Source organism: Aedes aegypti, chromosome 2, assembly GCF_002204515.2.
Source record: "Aedes aegypti strain LVP_AGWG chromosome 2, AaegL5.0 Primary Assembly, whole genome shotgun sequence".
Taxonomy (NCBI): domain Eukaryota; kingdom Metazoa; phylum Arthropoda; class Insecta; order Diptera; family Culicidae; genus Aedes; species Aedes aegypti.
The window spans coordinates 377473853-377493746 of record NC_035108.1 but is presented as its reverse complement, the minus strand read 5'-3'; the positions used below and the strand labels follow the sequence as shown (position 1 = coordinate 377493746).

General features: G+C 37.4%; 1 protein-coding gene across 2 annotated transcripts in view; it reads left to right on the top strand.

Moving 5' to 3' along the window:
- The window catches only part of LOC5565327, a 222418-nt gene that overhangs the window by 129533 nt on the left and 72991 nt on the right, over window positions 1–19894 (top strand). For both annotated transcript variants that reach the window (XM_021846799.1, XM_021846798.1), the window contains exon 3: window positions 15907–15955. The gene's annotated coding sequence lies outside the window, so the exon portion shown is untranslated. The remainder of the gene's footprint in view (window positions 1–15906; window positions 15956–19894) is intronic.

Sequence of the window (19894 nt, the reverse complement as noted above, 5' to 3'; positions counted from 1 at the left end):
CGCCGAACTTCATCAGTAAATTAGGAACAAAGTATCATCCCAGCTTTCTTTTTGCGATTCTCTGGAACGAAGCCATATGTTTCATGCATATCAAGTAGCCCACGCGTAATGAACATCCTGCCACCAAAATCCTCCCCAAAAGGAGAAGATGCCAAAGCCCTCTGGTGGACTAATGATAATAACTCAAGTCCGTACGCGTGGCAGACCGTTGATGACGGGAAACTTTCTTCAACGGGCGATAGATGCTTCAAAGAAAGCTATACGAGAATGGATAGGATGAACTTTGTTCCATCCAGAAACCAGACCTCTTTCCAGTAGGCAATAAGCTAGTGTTGGTTTAGGAACAAAATGACGAAAGGCAAAACGTCGAAAGACCAAATGGCATTCAGCAAAACGTCGAATCCAGAAATGTCTAAAGCAGTCAATCTTCAACAATGATTTTATTTTCTACCCTTTTCGTTTCACATCGTGTTTGCTATTAAAAACGTCTGTGGCCTTCGTTAGCCGATTAGTGAGAGTCCGCGGTTACATGACAAAGCCAAAGCCATGCTGAAGGTGTCTGGGTTCGATTTCCGGTCGGTCCAGGATTTCCTTGATTATTCTGGGAAGCAGGCCCTGTCCCAGTGGGGATGTAATGCCAAGAAGAAGAAGAATAACGCCTGGAATAAAGTGAATGATTCATTCTTTCGTAAGAGATTCATTAACCCATGAAATTCTCCTTTCAATCCGATGTTTCGTCTATTCAATGTTTCGACATTTTGTCCTTTCGACGTTTTGAAATTCGGCTAATAGTGGCGGTCGCGTCACTTATCGTGCCTTCGTTATGAGGAAAAACTTTTGCGCAGGGAGTGAGATTGTTACAGTTTCAACTTTTCCCTGCTCGTCGTCGATGATGTAAAAGGGTATGTTCCAAGGAGAGCTTCTGCGAAGGGATATTGCGGTTCATAACGGCTCGTTGCTTCGGGATTATGGAGAAGTTTTGTTGGAAGCGCAAGAAGTATACAGCGCCCTGCTCTGGAGCTTTGTGTTTGCAATTGGCGGTTTTGACAAATGTTCTCAAAGGCGGTGCTGAGTGGCACTACTAAAAGATAGACGGAACAATAGAGTAAACAGTTCTGGGTAATAAACTCACTATAGGAGTTCATAATAGATGAAGTTTACAGATTTATGTTCATTGTAATGGAAATTCACGTACAAACATGGCATATGCTCGCATCATGGCAACAATAGTGATGTGCAGATTATTGTTAATAATGTTGTTAACTTATCTAATCGAGTCTCACCCTCCCCATGTACATCAAAGACTGAGTTACTAACAGATCGATAAGCCATAATTTCCATCTCATCTCATCGCACACCGAACCAGATTATTACGTTTAGTATAAAGAAGAAAGTGGAAAGGAATCAAACGTGTCGGCGTCTTTAAAAAAATACGCCTATATGAAACTTATGAAGTGTCTAATTTGAAGGTGTATAATTCTAACAGTGTATGAAGGAAAATGAAAGTTTTTTCAACTATACAATCAAATCTCTATGACAAACACTATCGAAATAGAATATAGAAAAACCTTTAGAAGAGCACGACTTGTAAAATAGCCTTCAGATTTGTTTGATTGTGTGGGCTTCGTGACCGTGCGGTTAGTGTCGTCAGGCATTTAATCGCATCATGTCATGGGGTGCGGGTTCGATTCCCGCTTCAGCCATTGAAACTTTTCGTCAGGAATGTTTCATGGCTGTGCCACTGGAGCATGCTTGTCCATTGTCTAGTGTTAAGTTACAGTATGTGCAGCTAAATGGCTGAAGACGGTGTCCGTGTCTTTTTAAAGCAGCTGATTGGACAATAGCTAGAATCTTCGACAGGGTTTTTGACCGGTTTGAAAATTACCCTTTCATTAGGAAAATATACCAAATTAAAGCAAATGTAGTAACTTTGATCTTCCTTAGGTCCCCTGCAGAACATAGATTCCAATATCGATGCTCATAATTCTAGCTGTTCTTTGCTAGATTGCTCGTTAAAATCACAAAATTGTTTTCTTATTGGAATTTTTTCTACGCTAGACCGCCGTCATACAGTACAAGTTGATCGTTTATTAGTTCTAAAAAGTACCCCTTTATTCCTCAATTGTCTTCCTTTCCCGGTACAACAAAGACCCGAGAGGAGGTACCGCGATTTGTGACTAACACACATTTGAGTCACCTTTCCATACCTTTAGGTAAGGATACGCATATAGGTATGAGTTGCGCAGCAATCGTTCATTCAAAGGGGATCGTGCCAGGATGTAAAAGCCAGAAAGGCGAAAGCAGTCACCAAATAAATTGAAATCACAGACACGAATCTGGGAAAAGGGAACGAACGAGAACAGCTGCAACAACGCTACATGAGAGTGAGATTTGATTGTTGAGAATACGAGGGGTGAAATAACGAAAATTGCGCGCACTCGAGGCAGCTGTTCGTTCACAATTAGGTGAATCATGTCCTTTGGACTAGCAGAGCTGTAACACATTTAGAGATATGTAGAAACCGTAGAAACAATGTGATTTTTGAACATTCACAGTGTGTTAAATCAGCTCCTGGATATGAATGAAATTTTCAGATAAATCATTGAACGAACTCTCGAGAAACTCCTGTTTGAATCCCGTGACATTTATCTCGATGTATACCTGCAAGAATTTGAGGACCTAGTCCATGATTTATTATTAGAGAATTCCTTGGTGGGATACCTGAGGAATTACTGGAAAAGTATTTTTAACTGGAATGTTCGTTTTTTTAATGGTTAAGAGCTGGCAACAGCTAATAGAATACATATAACAGTTATGATTAAAATCTATTTGAAATCAAGATCCAAACTCTGAAAATATCCAATAAAATGATCGTCTGGACGGAGCATGATTTGATTCTAAACGACTCTAGTTACCTTTGTAGCCAACTGGTTACTCACGCTGATTTTGATTCTTATCATGTCCCTGTTATCATTGGCGTAGCTAGGATTTTTGTTTCCTGGTGGGGGCCTAGGGGGAGCTAAGCGAATTCTTGTAAAACAGAAGTATGGTCGATCGCATTAATCACAATTTCGAATATATCATAGATTTGAATGGTTTCATATGTTTATGATTTTTTCTTCTATTGCTGCAGTTCAGTGATATTTGTTAAATTCAGTTTTTAATGACTTTAATAATTATTCCACGAAATATTTAAGTTTTCAACTATGTGTTTTTAAGAGATTCCTCGGAGAATTCATACGGGGATTTCTTCATAAATTATATCCATTCCTTTAAATCTCCTTTACAAGTTTTCACTGAGTTCCACCTGATTATTATTCAACAATTTTCTTCTGCGCTATCTTAGGCTTTCTATTCTCAGAATTTTAGATCAGAAATTTTTCCAAGAATCTGTATCAAATTGCCATAAAAAATTCTAGAAGTTGTTCATAATTATTTGTTCAGGACTTTCTAGAAATGCTGAACAGTTTTCCAAGAAAAAGTACAAGAAATTCTAGGAGCCTCACCAAAATTGTCTTCAAGATCACCAAGCAAGAATTCTTCCAACAAATTCTTTAGTGAGTTTACCAACAGTTTTTTTTTTTCAATTTTGCCATTGAAGTTTCTCCTATAGTTTCTATTCAGATTCCTTTAACATTTTTCACAAAATATCTCGAAACTTCCTCACGGACTGCATGGAAAATTCACAGCAAAAATTATCCAGGACATCCCGAAAAAAATACTTCTTCCTAATATTGCACACGGTTTTCATTAGCAATTAAACAGTTGACCTCTTTGTTACCCCTTCTTATGGGGAAAATATTCTTCAGAAGTTTACCGCAAATCTATCAGTTTTTTCTCTGGGATATCTAATTCTTTATAATTCTCTAAAAATCACTGAAGTTGCTCTCCGCATTCCTTTAACACCTGTACTCTAGACCGTCCCTTATTTTTAGAAAATGCAAAATGTTAAAAGTTCGTCATTGTAAAGTGCTCGTTTTGGAAAGAAAAAAATCAGGTAAAAATTTGAAGTCCGTACGTGGACGCTTAGTGGTCCCCAACGACCCTAAAGGTATTAGGTAGAAATGAACCCTGTGCGACAAATCAAGCTCGCTGCTCTAGTGTACGCAACATGAGTACGAAAAGCCACTAGTAACAAATTATGGACTTTTAAGTAAAATAATATTTTATATTGTGGATATCTTCATAACACTGCACGCTGACATAAAATTCAAAACTACAAAGGGATCGTTCAAATATTACGTAACGCAACAGGGGGAGGGGGGTCTTCCGTATTGTTACGGTCCTTACATTTTTTTCATACAAAAGTTGTTATGTGGTAGAGGGTCTAAAATTGACAAATTTTGCGTTACGTAATATTTAAATCATCCCAAAGAAAACAAACTTCTATGCTGATTATCAACGCGCGCAGAACAATTTGTTACTGGTGGTATTTCGTACTCATGCTGCGTGCACTAGAGCAGCGAGCACGATTACGCTCAAGAGGTCATCTACACCTAATGAATTCAGGGCCGTTGGGGGACCACGTGGCGTCCACGTACGGACTTCAAATTTTTACCTGATTTTTTTCTTACCAAAATGAGCACTTGACAATGACGAACTTATAACATTTCGCATTTTCGAAAAATAAGGGACGGCCTACTGTACTCCCAACCTCCTTCATAGAGTTGGAAGGCAACTTTGACCATGCATATCTTTCTAGTTTTCGAAGCGATTTCCAAACAATTTTCAGCAATGGAATCGGACACTATTCAAGATTGATATTCATTATTGCGTTTTTGAAATAGATGCGTCTACCCAAGGTTATAAAGCAAAAGGCACTTCCTAGTTTTTTTACCAAACGGTTTTTTTTAACAAATTCAACAATAAAGCAAAATTTAAAGCGATGAAATATCGTTTTTTCGACATGAAATTGATTGTGAAAGTTTAGTGAACATGTTAGAGTAAAAAAAATAATTTCCGATAACACTCAAAATTTGTTTTACACAGAAACTTCCCGAAAAACGTATTAATTGAGCTTTTTCGTCTGTAAATAAAATTGAAGTTTTTTCGACACGATTTAACTTGCATAGGTCAAGTGAAAACTGTAGAATGGAAAAATAAATTTTTGACTACACTCAAAATTATTTTTACCTACAAATCAACATAAACAACTTATTTCCCGAGTTTGTTCGTCTGTAAATAAAAATTCAAGGCTATGATATGTAGTTTTTTCGGCATCAAATACTTGTAGAAGTCAAGTGAACACTTATGAGAAGAAATTGAAATTTTTTTACACTCAAACATTTTTTTACATGAAATATGAGGAAAACCCCTATTTTATGGACTCGTTTGCCTGTAACTCGAAATTCAATGTTTAAGATTTTTGACTTTGAATTGATTGTGACAGTCAAGTGAACATGTTTGATTAAAAACATAAATATCCAATTACACTCAACATTTATTTTACCCAACAACACAAAAACTGGTTTTCCTTAACTTTTTTTTTCGTCTTTAAATCAAAAATTTAGGCGATAACGTGCAGTTTTTCCTTAATGAATTTGCTTGTAAAAGTCAATGGAATATACTTGAGTAGAAAAAGAAAGTTTTGATTGAACTTTAAAATTTTACCTTGAAAACTACACAAAAACGTATTCCCAGAGCTAGATTGTTTGTAAATCAACATTGAAGGAAAGTTTGAGTGAAATTAAATATTTCAATTTCTGCTGAAACATGTACACGTGACTTCTAAAAGATATTGCTTCAAAAAAAAAACTCTGAAACTTATGCCTAATTAAATTAAAGCATCTCTCGCCACCTCCATACTTGCTAGACGAACATTGATTGGACCAGAAGATTCATCAGGAATTCCTGAATTACTCTTCAACAAGAAATGTGTGCAGTTTCTTGGTAAAATATCAGCTTTTTTGATCTAAACTTTTATAACTTGTGACGTGATTTACAGACAAATTTTATCTGATAAGGTGCAAGTAAGAGGGGCAAAGCAATGAGAGAATCATTTTATTATGAACTAGTGCTCCCGGCAAACTTCATCTTGCCATCAAGTAGGCTGTTGAAAAACGCCATGAAAGTCACGTGTGGAAAATGACAGATTAGTTTTCTCCCGTTTTTTCCACTATCCCGATGACTTTCCTAAACTTTTTCTTCGCACAAACACGTCGGAGCTCTGGACGAATTCAACAGTGAAGGAATCATGTAAGTCCAATCACCCGTTCTCAAGCCATTTCGTGACATACAAACACCATTCCATTTTTATTTATATAGATGTATCACGAAGGAAATTTTTAATTCATTTTATATGAAGGATTTTCTTTTTCGCAATCCAGACTCATCCTATTCTATTTTTTTCATTACGACCTTAATGCTTGCAAGTTGCGTTTGTGATCGGCTATAATGTGGCAACTATACATTATGTGAAGAAAATACAAACACATTATGTGCGTGGCCGCATTAAAGTCCATCCAAACCTATAAAAATATAAAAAATGAAAATTGGCGTGTTTAGGGGTATCCAGTTTCTTACATATTCTGAATCTACGTTAAATAAATGAGCTAGAATCCAAAGTTCCATAATTTTCCGTGATCTAGAACTATTTTTAAAACACGTTTGAAATTAATATGGAAATCCCTTCTGAATCACCCCTCGGCAAATTTTACTTCGGGACGAGCTGTCATTATGTAAAATGAAATGTCATTGAGTCGACGGAATGGAAACATTAAGGTATTGAAGTGCATGGCTTTCTGATGTACGGATTGCTCAGATGATAAGATTGCATCTTGATACAAGAAAGTCAAAGATGAAGTTTAAAATTCGATCAAAGAGCTCCAAGACAATATTCTTATATTTGATTCGTATCTTGCTCAGAAGATCGAAAGATGAGATTAAGGGGGCAGGATCCGTCATTGATTTCGGAATTTTCAAAAGCAGTTTTTTCGTTCAAAATCAAGAAAATTTACAGGAGAATATGTTCACTGTATTCTATTCTCCAACCGAAACACAGTGAACACATTTTCATCGAATATTTTTTTGTTTTGAACAGAAAAACTGCTTTTGAAGTTTTGATGATGACGATGATTACGATGACGGAGCGTTGATCGTTAAATGCAATGCCTGATGTCATGATTATGAGAACGCATTTTAGTCTGATATCTACGTTTCGACAATTGAAACGGTTTAGTATGCCACAAATTTTCAGGACATTAAGTCCCAGTGGCCACATCTGGTACATTTTAAGCGATCCCAAACTCTTTATTAATAATGTTGAATATAAGATCTTGATGATTTATGCAATAACCCACTGGAATAACTCCGTCCACATGAATATTCCCAAGTTCTTCTGGTCACTTCTAGAAAGTAGATATGTGTGCCAGTAAGCTGACAAGAAATCGATTGAATCCGTTCAGAATTCGCTGAGCGTTGAGGTTTTTAGTATTTTTGCTTCCACTCAGACCTATACGGGGTAAGCAAATCACACAATATTATTAGAAAGATTTACAGTAAAAGTTGGATAGCCACCCTTTGATATTTCTTTAGGGATTCGATTATACTAAAATTCTTCATGGAATATTGAAGAGTGGCTTCAAAAAATGTTTTTTAAATTTAGTATTTTCATCAAATATTTTTGGGAATTTAAAACTTAATAAGAGTCTTGGAAGTAGATTAGAGCTTAAGCAATAAACTTGTTCATGCGAAAATACTTCGAGGCAAAATTAAAGAGAAGATTTATTGCTAGAACAAATAAAGTAGGTATGGTCAATTTCGTTGGACTTTTTCACACCAGGTAAAATTTCTGCCCTCCATCTAAAAACTTAGACAGTTTGAAATTTTCGCCTATTTTTTCAATTGACTTTGTTGGACATTGTAGTTAATGTATGGATTTCTTAACTGACTTATTATTATTGAAGGGAAATCCTCATCACTGGACACCTCGAGCAGGCCATCCTTCAAAAATATAGCTAATCATAATGGAGTGAAAATGCTGCTTTATGATAACACATGTAAAACCACATTGTTTGGGTTCTTCAGAAAACACAAATTTTAAACAAATTTCATTGTTGAAGCAAGGGGCATTGCAATACCTAAATGTGCAGTAGAAGTCGAACCCGTGATTGAGAAGGCAATTTCCACGCATTCGTGATCCTGTTATAAAAATTATAAATCTGCAAGAACAAATAATGAAAAAAACGTTTTTTCCAATTAAAACAAAAATCTTGATTAGACCCTGGCTCTTAGCCTTTTTAGAAATCGTCTTAAATTGTGACAAAAAACTCGGAAGCCAATTCCGGCATTGAAAGAAGAGAACCAATAGAACGTTTTCGAAAATTCCTGGGAGACTAATTTGGAAGAAGTGAGAACTATTATTAGAAAATTCAAAAATATGAAAGCTCCTGGCGATGATGGAATTTTCTGCATCCTCATCAAGAAACTTCCAGAAAGTAGCTTATCATTCTTAGTTGATATATTTTCAGTTGGTATATTTTCCTTACAAATGGAAAAGGGCTAAGGTCGTACCAATTTAAAACCAGACAAAAATCCTGCAGAAGCTTCCAGCTATCGTCCAATCAGTTTGCTTTCCTCTATCAGTAAACTTTTTGAAAAGGTATTTTAGAACAGAATGATGGTCCACATCAACATTCAATTTTTGCCAATGAACAGTTTGGATTCCGCCATAGACATTCGACTCATCATAAATTGGTAAAAAAAAACTTTAATTTTCCAACATACATTGTTAGAAAAAACTAAAGTTATCTGTCAAATCGTACAGTTCAGGTTAATTATTAGAACTCCAAGTCTGAAAGATATTCTGTAGAAGCAAAGCTCTGCAGAAGATTCAAAATAAAATTTTGAAAATGATTCTGAAGCTTCCTCATTGGTATAGTACTGCAAACAGCTCTGCACCAAAACCTGCTCCGCTTTCTTAAGCATCTGATGAAATCATTTTAATCAAATTGCTCTGCTCATTGATTCACCTGCGCCACCAAAGAAGTCGAAACATCTGATCTGATATCATAATCATGTGGCTCTCCGGTGCGTGCCTACAGTGGCATAGATTATGTTTCAGATGCTCTTCATTATCGTCATCATTGCCGACCAGTCAGTGCAGTGGCCGTCGTAATTGACGAGAAATTACACGAATGCTGGGTATTCAAAATTCCAGAGAAATGCATCTCAGGTGTGCAAAATTTAGCCACTCTGTTGCAACGGCTGCAGAATAAATTGAACCTGATAAGGGTATGCCATGTTTCGGATGATCCCATCAAATGGGGTGATATATTTGTCCCACAAACTTATTTATCTACTTATTTATACAGTAGTTTGATTGCATTTTTTGTACAATTGAACGAGCATAACAGCACAGACAAACAGACGTAACACTCTAATAATTTTCATCGCACAGCAGAATAGCGCCCAATTCTAACATCTGGTAGTTGGCCGACAGGCCACTCGTGGCGCTCGCATCACTTTTGTTCGAGTTTGACGTTTGCGTACTACTGCCACCTAGTTTGTGGTTGGCCAAATGAAGTATTTTTAGCATTGGGCGTAAAAAGTTCGTGACTGTGTTTTAAATTGATTGTTCTAGTTGTTACGTCTGTTTGTCTGTGAAAACAGCTTTCAAAATAAATGTTGATTGTAAGTAAGTTCGAATATCCGCCGTAGTGGAACATGTTGAGTTTGATATGACGAATATTGTAATCATATCGTATACCCACATTACCTGACAGCATGCTAGTCCGGATACATTATCGGAACTTCATAAACATACCCATCGTGAGGCGTCCACAGCAATTGGTACCGTCGTCGTCGTCCGGAGGATGCAACAAGTTGCTATAGGTAAACTCGACTGACGATGCACATAAAAACATCACAAGCCGGTGCAACGCTGCAGTTTCGGAAGCAATGTACTTGGATGCAGGAGATGGGAGTGAAAGTGCAAACTAGACTAGTGGAACGAGAGTGCTGCAAAGCGAATCACAATCATACGTTGAAGCCAATCATATGCTAAAATGTTTTTGACGCTTCTGTAACTCGGATATGCCGCTTTCTAAAACTGGATTTGCTGGAATCAGAATGATATTCAGCTCTAGAGCTGCTTAATGATATCGGTTTTGTGAGAGCGCCTAGTTACGGATAAATCACAAATACAAATTCAAACGCCAAAATTAATTTATAAACTAATGAAGTACCGAGCTATGGCACGCCACAAACGGAATGCGTTCATCTGCAGTAATTACTATAATGCTCTTTCGGTCTATCTATTGCAGTGGAGGGCTTCACCGGCAGCAACTGCAGCGTTGCAATTTTCCAGCAAATATTTTATCTTGCAGCCAATATGCACTCACACATGACGGATAGACCACCAGCCAGCAGCACCGCTTCATGGTCAAGAAAAACAAAAACATTAATTACGATCAATCTGTGGAAAAGTTGGCTGATCAACATGAGTGCTGGTCTGCAGTTTTGCCGGTTGGTCGACACGAGACCGGTTCAGAGAACGAATATATTGGATCAATTATTTTTCCGGACCTAGGATAAGGTAGCAATCTGCTCCTCACAGCAACTGATTTGGGAGAGGAACGTTTGCCATTACAGCACTCCGGCAGCATAGATATGCAGATTTGGGAAATTGCTTTGTGAGTGTAAATTTTGATTATCGTTCTTGTACAAACTACTAGTTTTTACACGACTAAGGTTAGGGTTCGATGTACCAATAGCCTCATAGTTATTAACAAATATTCGTATAAAATTGAAAAATAAAGCTAGCGGCTTTATTTTTACATCATTTAAAAGCTTATTATTTTGCTTTTGTGGAAAACAAAATGTAAACTACGAAAACTAATATGTTTGTATTTATTACCGCTTGTGCCACTATAGGAACACATGTGCCTATAGTACACTATTTCTATTTTCTGCTTCTATAGTAGCACCAGCTTCACGGCGTACGCGAAATGAAAATCAAAACCGTGTTTCACCAAACTTGCATATTTTTCCTTTAAAATGTGGATCAAAAGCTTTCGATTGATGTAAAAAAGTTAGCAAAAGCCGTGAAGGAAATTGGCCATATGAAAGGCTAAACAATTTCGGGATTAGTGACTAGTCAAGTCATTATACAGTGTTGTTCACTATTTCGACCCTTCAAATCCCTTCTTTCGTTTGATGAACAATATATCCGAGACATGTTGTGCGTAGAGTAAAAAAAACGCTGTTCTAATTAAATCATTCTTTTATTTAGTTAACATTTAAAGAGATAACACTGAATCAACAATTTCACACCACAAACTCGTTTCCATCCTTGGTTCTGCCCCACGCTTGCCAAACCGCTGTGCACTTGATCCGCTCACCAAGCTCGCTGAGCTCCACGCTTTCCTGTACTAACTGGATCCGAAGCAAACACCATCTTTTCAGGGTTTCTGTCCGGCATTCTTGCAACATGCTCTGCCTATCGTATCCTTGCAGCCTTAGCTACCATCTGGATACTAGGTTCGCCGTAGAGTTGTGCGAGCTCGTGGTTAATTCATCGCCGCATCGAAGACACCAAGTGGTTGCAGGCCCTCCTCGAGCATCGTGCACGTTTGATGCCCGTAGAAATCTACCTGTCTTACATGTAGATGTATAAGCGTTTTCGACATGGTGCTGAGGTGAAACTTTCCCGATCGCAGCTTCACCTGGAGCTTATAGTAAGTCCGACTTCCACTTATTATACACCTCCGTATTTCACGACTTACGTTATTATCAGCCGTCAGCAAGGATCAAAGGTTGACAAACTCGTCGACCACTTCAAACGTATCCCCGTCTATCATAACACTGCTTCTTTGGCGAGCCCTATCGCGCTTCAGGCGCGTGTACACTGTACAGGTCTGCCACTTGTTCAAATGTTCGGCCGACAATGTCCATATCATCCGTAAAGCAAACAAAATGACTGGATCCCGTAAAAATCGTACCCCGGCTGTTAAGCCCGGCTCTCCACATAACACCTTGAACAACAGGCACGAAAGTCCATCACCTCGTCGGTGTTCTGGCGAGATTCAAACGAACTGGAATGTTGAACGACTGGAAGATGTTCTCGTCCATGATTTTCCATAGCTTTACGTGGTCGATGCTATCGTATGCAGCCTTGAAATTGTTGAGAAGGTGATGCGTTGGGACCTGGTATCCACGATATTTTTGGAGGATTTGCCGTACAGTAAAGATCTTGACCGTTGTCGATTGGCCGTCAACGAAGCCGTCTTGATAACATCCCACGAACTCGTTTACTATAGGTGACAGACGTCAGAAGATGATCTGGAATAATACTTTGTCGGCTGCATTTAGAATGGTGATCGCTCGAAAGTTCTCATAATCTAACTTGTCGCCTTTCTTGTAGAAGGGGTATATTACTCCTTCCATCCACTCCTCCGGTACCTGTTTCCCAAATTGTGCCTTTCAACCGGTGCAGACAAATGGCCAGCCTCTCCGGGCCCATCTTGATGAGTTCAGTTTCGATGCCATTCTTACCAGCAGCTTTATTGTTCTTGAGCTGGTGAATGGCATCCTTAACCTCTCGCAATGTGGGGGCTAGTTGGTTTCCATCGTTCGCAGTACTGAAGAAAGCATTTCCTCCGTTGTCTCGACCTTCATAACCTGTGCTCTCAGCGCCATTCAGGTGTTCATCGAAGTGCTGCCTCCACCTTTCGAGCACCTCATGCTCGTCCGTCTAGATGCTCCTGCACATCTCGGCTCACGGCACGAAGCCGTTGCGGGATGCGTTGAGCTTCTGATAGAACTTGCGCGTTTCTTGAGACCGGCACAGCTGTTCCATCTCCTCACATTCCGTCTCCTCCAGGCGGCGTTTTTTTCTTTGCTGGCAGAATTTCTTAAGCTTAATATCTTCCTATTTTTCTTGTGTAAATTTTGTTTAGTGTTGTTCATTAATTTTTCCTATGATTTCTTAGGGATTTTTTTTCTCAAGATTCATCCAGGCCTTTATAAAAAAGGATCTTCAAACACTTCCGTCATTGATTCATCTTAAGATTCCTATAGGAGTTATACAAGAAAACATCCATGCATTCTTGCGCTGATCACTCCTTATGAAGAATTCACCTCCATCGTTGAATTATTTCCTGTTGAAATGTTCCTACGGAAATTCGTTGATAACTCCTTGATGGACTTTCTGGATCAAATCCTAAAACAAAATCCTTAAAGAATTTCTGGAGGAATCCCTAGAAAAATTGCAGAATGAATTCCTGGAGATTTTTTTTTGTGGAACTCTGAAGAAATTCCATGGAGAATTCCCGGAGGAATCTCTGGTGGAATCCTTGAAGAAATTTAAAGAAATTGAATTCAGACATCAGTCCAGGTGAAAACTTCTAAGGAATTTCTGAAATGTCTGAATTGTTTCTAGAAATCCTTATAGGAGATTCTGAATCAAATCTGTGGAGGAATCTCTTTAAGAATTCTTCGAAGAAATCTTTGGAAGACTCACTGGAGGATTTTTTAGATACATGGGAAATTTCTGAAATATTTCTTGGAGAAATCCTTAGAAAATACTTGGAGAAAGTACTGTAATCCCTGGAGAAGTTTTCGTTATTATCTGGGAAATGTAACTAGAGAAATTCGTTTAAAAATCTTTGGAGGAGCTCTTGGAGCTCCTGAGGGAATCCTTGGACAAATTCCTTGAAGATTTTTTTTGAAAAATTCTTTGGAGCAATTGCAAAATAGATGAAATTCTTAAATTCATAGGAGAAGGTATCGACCGTGATTGTTTTATATTCTATTTTGTTATGATTGTATCGGTCATGCGACTCAAAGCTAGAGGGAATCTGTAGAAGATTTTTTCAAATGATAGAAATGAATAGGTGGATAGGCGTCGCAAGGGAGTGACAAGATTTAAATTATATTAGGCGGTGAAAATTGAGCAAGTCATTTTAAAGTCAGTAAGCATCGAAGCGTCTTGTATTGTGCCTAACTTTTCTACTGGAAAAGGGTTGGCTCAAAGCTTTGAGCTTTCCTACCAACACAGGCAAAATACAGGAGGCTTCAATGTGCTCTTATACTGACGGCAATCAACCGAACGGTTCTATCGATCGATGACTGATATTGGGAAATTCTGAAAGGAATCCTTGGAGGAACACTTGATTTTCTGGAGGAGTCTCTGGAAGAACCCGTTGAGATATTTCTGGAAAATATCTGAGATATGTAAGCTGAAATCTTTGAATGAATTACTGCGATCCTTGGAGGAGTTTTCGAAAGAATCTCTGATATAATTACGTAGCGAAATTTCCCTAGAGAAGGTCCTTAAAACATCTTGGAGAAATCTGTGGATGAATTCGGTAAGGAATCCCTGGAGGAATCATTGGAAAATTTCTGGAAAATATCTGAATTATGTCAAGATATAAAGTCTTTGAAAGAGTTATTGAAATCCTTGGCAGAGTTTTCGAAAGAATATCTGAATTATTTGGCGGCGAAACCCTTCAAGGAATCTCTGGAGTACCTGAAGAAGTTTTGAAAAAAAATTTCAATTATTTCCCGAAAATATGTCACTAGAAAAAAATCTTGAAAAATTCTTGAGAAATTTCTGGAAAGTATTTGTAATATGTCGATGTGCAACCTATGAAGGAAACTCTCGAGAAGTTTAAAAAAATACTCAAAATTATTAAGCGATGAAATTTGCCTATAGCAATTTCTAGAAAAAAAAATCGCTTATGGAGTTTCTAGACGAATTCCTGGAGGAATTCTGTGGGAAATTTCCTCTATAAATTGCAGGACTCTCTGATGGAACTCTAAAGGACCCCTTAGAGTTTGGGATATATTGGAAGAATCTATGGATGAATTCGGAAAGTATCTGAATCATGGCAAGATAAAATCTTTGATAGAATTATTGAAATCTTTGGTCGAGTTTTCGAAAGAATCCCTGGTGGAATCCTGGAGGAGTCCCTTTGAATATTCTTGTGAGAATCGAGGAATCTGTTGAAGAACTCTTAGGAGAGTCTCTGGAAGTGTCATTGGAAGAATTTCTGAAGAAAGTTTGACATATTTCTTGATGAAATTTTCAAAGAAATCATTGTAAGAATTACTACATTCTCTGGATGACTTTTCGGAAAAAAAAATCTCTGAACTATTTCTTGCATAATGGCTCTTGAGAAATTCCCTGACAAAACCTTGGAGAAACCTTGGCGTTTTTACTCTGATATGGTTTATATTTATAGAATTTATTCATGGATTAATGGAATTTGTTTTATTTTCGGTGGTATATTTTTTTAGAACTGTAATACAATTGGACCAAAAAAATACAGGCGAAAACGACCTTAATAGTAATTTGTTAATGTTGCCTTATTGCACTTACTTACGAAAGTTTTGACAACGGAATCGTTTTTTAGTAAGAATCGATTTTTCTCTGCTAATATCGTTTGCAGAACTCATGTGAGACATGAATCTTCGGTAACATAATCCATAATGATGAAATCATTGGTTCGAAAAGTTGATAAATCTTCGCATAAAATAAACGCAATTTTCGCTAAAGCCTTAAATTTCATTAGCTCATGAATATAAGAGATATAAGCATCATTCAAGCTTTGAAAACGTTTACGAGATTAGTCAATTCGAACAATTTTACTCCACTGACCATTGTCATTTATTTGGGTTTTTTTTTTGTATTACTTTTCATATTGATCGAGATTTTCCCATTCAAAAGTTTAGACATGTACATGTTGAAACTCGTTGAATTAATGTTAATCAAAGAGAGCTATCCGTTAGCCATAATGGATCTGAAAAAGCTCATTTTTTTGTTAGTGACATTTATCAAATTATAGATTACAAATTCATCACTAGACTAAACTCAACATCGTGTAATTTTACGCCATATGTCAGTGTTTCCTGTTATCATTTATGTTCAATGATTCACTTAATTTCCATTATTGTTTCTCTTTACAGATCCGCCTATACTGTGCTACCATTTCATTGCGCTTGAGCTGAATTTAAGGTAAATCAATATGTCAAATGTCAAATCAATTGTAACAAAATTTCATTTCATTTTTTCTGAGCCGATAGAAACGCCTCAAACCTATTTTTCAAAATACGGTCATCCGTTTTTTTTATATAGTCAAACATAGGTTGGTTTTTGCATATAATTTACGTGATGTTGAACAACAGAGGCTTTAAAATATTTTTAGAAGTATTACTGGATGAAGTGAACATCTATATTAAAAAATACGTCCATAATTTATGTAATATTTATTGAAAAACCCTTTTTCAAATCTTTGGATAAATTTTGAAGGTTGATGTTTCTAGGGAAGCACAAAGACAGGACATTAAAAAGAGATTTGTTTTAACAAATCCGTGTAGCAATGAATGAAGGTTTTCCACAGGAATATCATGTAAGACGAGCATACAGAGTTTTCCTCGCAGAAGATTTTCGGGTAATTTCCGAAGGTTTGTAGTGATATTGTTGTGAAGTCTTATAGATATATTCAAAGTTGCTACTTAAGGATTTAAGGCGAAAATCTTGTTTTTTTTTTCAGATAGAAACGCAACTGATATTCTATGAAGAAATTTCTGTAGTATTTTGGAGAGGCCTACTAGGATTTACCATATTGAAAACATGGAGAAACCAGGAAAAAAAATAGTCATATTCATGGAAGAGAAAAGCCTAAAAATATATTCTGTTATTTTAAAATTAAGGTTTTGATGATTTTTTTTGAGGAATTTCTAAAAACACGTCTTCAAACTTTCATCAGAAGAACCTTGTTGATAATAATGACAGATGTTGAAAGGAATCTTGAAAGGAATTTCAGGAGGAAACACTGGAAAAATATCATTGAAACAATTGTTGTAGGCATCGTCAACAGAAATATTTTTGAATTCATCGTCAAAAAAAAAGTTCTCAAAACACTGTTGCTTTTTCTAATTTATGAGTATTGGTCACAAGGTTTCGTATCTATTCCAATGGTTCTGTGTCGCTGCACCGAAGTAGGAACGAAGATTGCACCAAGAAATCGCAAAAATTTCAAAATATGTTTGATTGCATTTAAGATCTTTAACGGACTTTACTCCGTCCGTACCAGAAACATAAATACTTATTATCCATGGACTGTATGTGCAGAATCTGTGTGGGCATAGAAATCCTATTACTTGCCAACCAACAAGTTTAATCTTGCTGTTCACAAATAAAAAGTGTGGCATCTTCGTAAAAAAAATATGCTCTCAGTTCACAACTGTTAAAATACTCATAGAACCCTATACCGAATGGCAGGCTCAATTCTAGTGAGGATTTTATTCCAAATAGAAAAATGAAGACAAGATGCTTGATGCTTAAAGTTGTACCCAGAAGATTTGAAACGTTCTAGAATGAAATACGGCACACAATACTCCGTTCAAAAATACTCCTCACATACTGTGTGTCATATGCTACACATATATAGGGCATTACAACCTTCCGTGGCATCAGAAGCAAAAGGGAAGTTTTGTGCCAGGATGAACATAACCTACCATCGCGTTGTTTCATGCGAGGTGAAGCGTATATTTTACGTTTGATGTTGGATTTGTTCGACGGTGTAAGTTACATTGAGTCTGTTTGCGTTGAGCTGCTGGGAAGAAGAATAGGTTTTCTGTAGGTTTTCGAGGTTTATTTTGTCGTGCAATTTTGGGCTTGTTAACGAGATGTTTCCAAAGTGGTTTCGTGTTCCCTCGTGCACGTACAGTGATGGACTCAAATTTAAGATCAGCTCGCTAAAATTATTCGTAACCGATGAATTACTATACTTTTAGCATATTTTCATTGTATTTTTTCGTGTATAATTTCATATTACTATTCGATTTTAAGCAATTTTGTTCGTCACTGTAAGTCTAACCAAACTGGAATGCTTCAAACGAAGTTAAATAATGTCACGTGATTTCCATTTACCCTATCTCACATGATATTAGAAATTTAGAATCACGTTTTTGCGCTAGAATGAAGAGGAAAATTATGCTGGGAAATATTAGAAACAAATGACTTGATTATGTGTAGCAGTAGCGTAAACATTACTAATTGTCTAACTCCAATAATAGAACTGTGGCTAGTTAGAAGTTTTTGATAGCGGGATTATTAGATTCCATTTTCAATCTTCAAATCTCTAATATCGGATGCTTATTCGGAATCAACAATTAAATATATCAAATCAATTCCTATTCTAAACAAATCTCTCTTCCTTACATATTTGTCGTAATTATAATGGAACTCATCCATAAACAGGACACGATCGTATTCTTCTGATTAACAGATGCATTCCAATTTGCACCATCGCGTGGCACAAGTCCCGCATACATAAATGTGTATACCATAATGAAGATTACATTGATAGCATCTGTTTTGGGACGTTGCGACGGCCGTCTGCTATGAGGTTCGCCGATAAATAGCAAGGCAGCCGCATTCTTCAGTAAGGATCCCACTTCGCAGCCAACTGTCAACTTCCCTGTTCTCGCGCGCGCACTCCATGTGACCGTGACCATCACCTCAACTTACCCATCGCGCACACACTGTTCCATATGGTGCAGCGCGCTACAGCGGTGTAATCGAAGCGAGACTGGGTCCGATGGAGGTACGATTATGATGGTACATCGCCCTGCAGCAGGAATCTCCCGTACCTACCTATACAAATGTGCCTAGTGATGTTTCCATTTACTCTTGGTTTGCTTTCATCTGTCGTCCTTCGATCGGACGCTTCGAATGGGCACCAAACCGTGAGTATCGCAAGCTGCAGGAGCGTCGAACGCGTCCGTGCGGTTCATGCAAGGTAGACCAGGGTGGAACCTTGGAAAGGGGAAAGCAAATCAATGGATTTGAGTCCTTTCAACTCGATTGAGGCCGTTCGTTAGGGTGGGGAAGAATTTTGGTACTTGGGAATTCTAAATAATGGCATAAATGACATATATAACATATCTTTTGAATACATAACTTCTTCTTCTTCTTCTTGGCATTACGTCCTCACTGAGACAGAGCCTGTTCTTATAAGCACTTCCACAATTATTAACTGAGAGCTTTCTTTGCCAAAGTTGCCATTTTTGCATTCGTATATCGAAAATATCCTGGGCCGACCGGAATTTAAGCCCAGACTTCTTCAGCAAGACTTTGCTCTGTAGCCGCAGACTCTAACCACTCGGCTAATGAATGCATAACATAACATATTTTTTTAACAACTATCATAACAATAAAACTTGACCGCACTAAAAAAAACTTAGACGCATCTAAGAAAACATAACCGGATGGTATTCCACCCGCGTTCTTCAAGAATCATTCAGAAGAGCTTTCCCTTCCCTTAGAATGCCTTTTTAACATGTATCTAAATAATGTGAAATTCACAGAAGCTTGGGAATTCTCGTCTTTGGAGTCTGTTTTTAATTCAAGCACGAAATCTGACAAGCATAAGTTTCGGAAAATTGACGATTACTCTTTTATCTTTAAACTCTTTGAATCTCTCGTGAACGACAATAATCAAACTAGGTATAAGCACGCAGTATGGCTTTTTGTAGGCGACTCCACAACTTCCAATATGCTAGAATTTGTAACGCATATTCTAAACGTAATGGACAATGGCAAGCACGTAGAAACCCTCTACACTGGCTTCAGTAAGGCATTTGACCGAAAAGACATACCATAATTCGTAAAAAATAGGAATAGAGCCAGGACTCTTGAATTAGACCCAGTCATATTTATTGCATCGACAACAAACAGTGCGATTCCAAAATAAATTCTCAGCAGCTTTTTGCTCCAAAGAGCGAAGAGAAAAGCGAGCCAACGATTCTCTATACTCTCTCTTACCTTGAAGGCTCGTTCTGTCAAGCATTTTTCTAGCATATCATGCTGACTGTACGTGTCAATGGTTGCTACTTCGTTTTTGATCGGAACCGGTAAGAGTTACAGAATCCAAATGAATAAGGGATG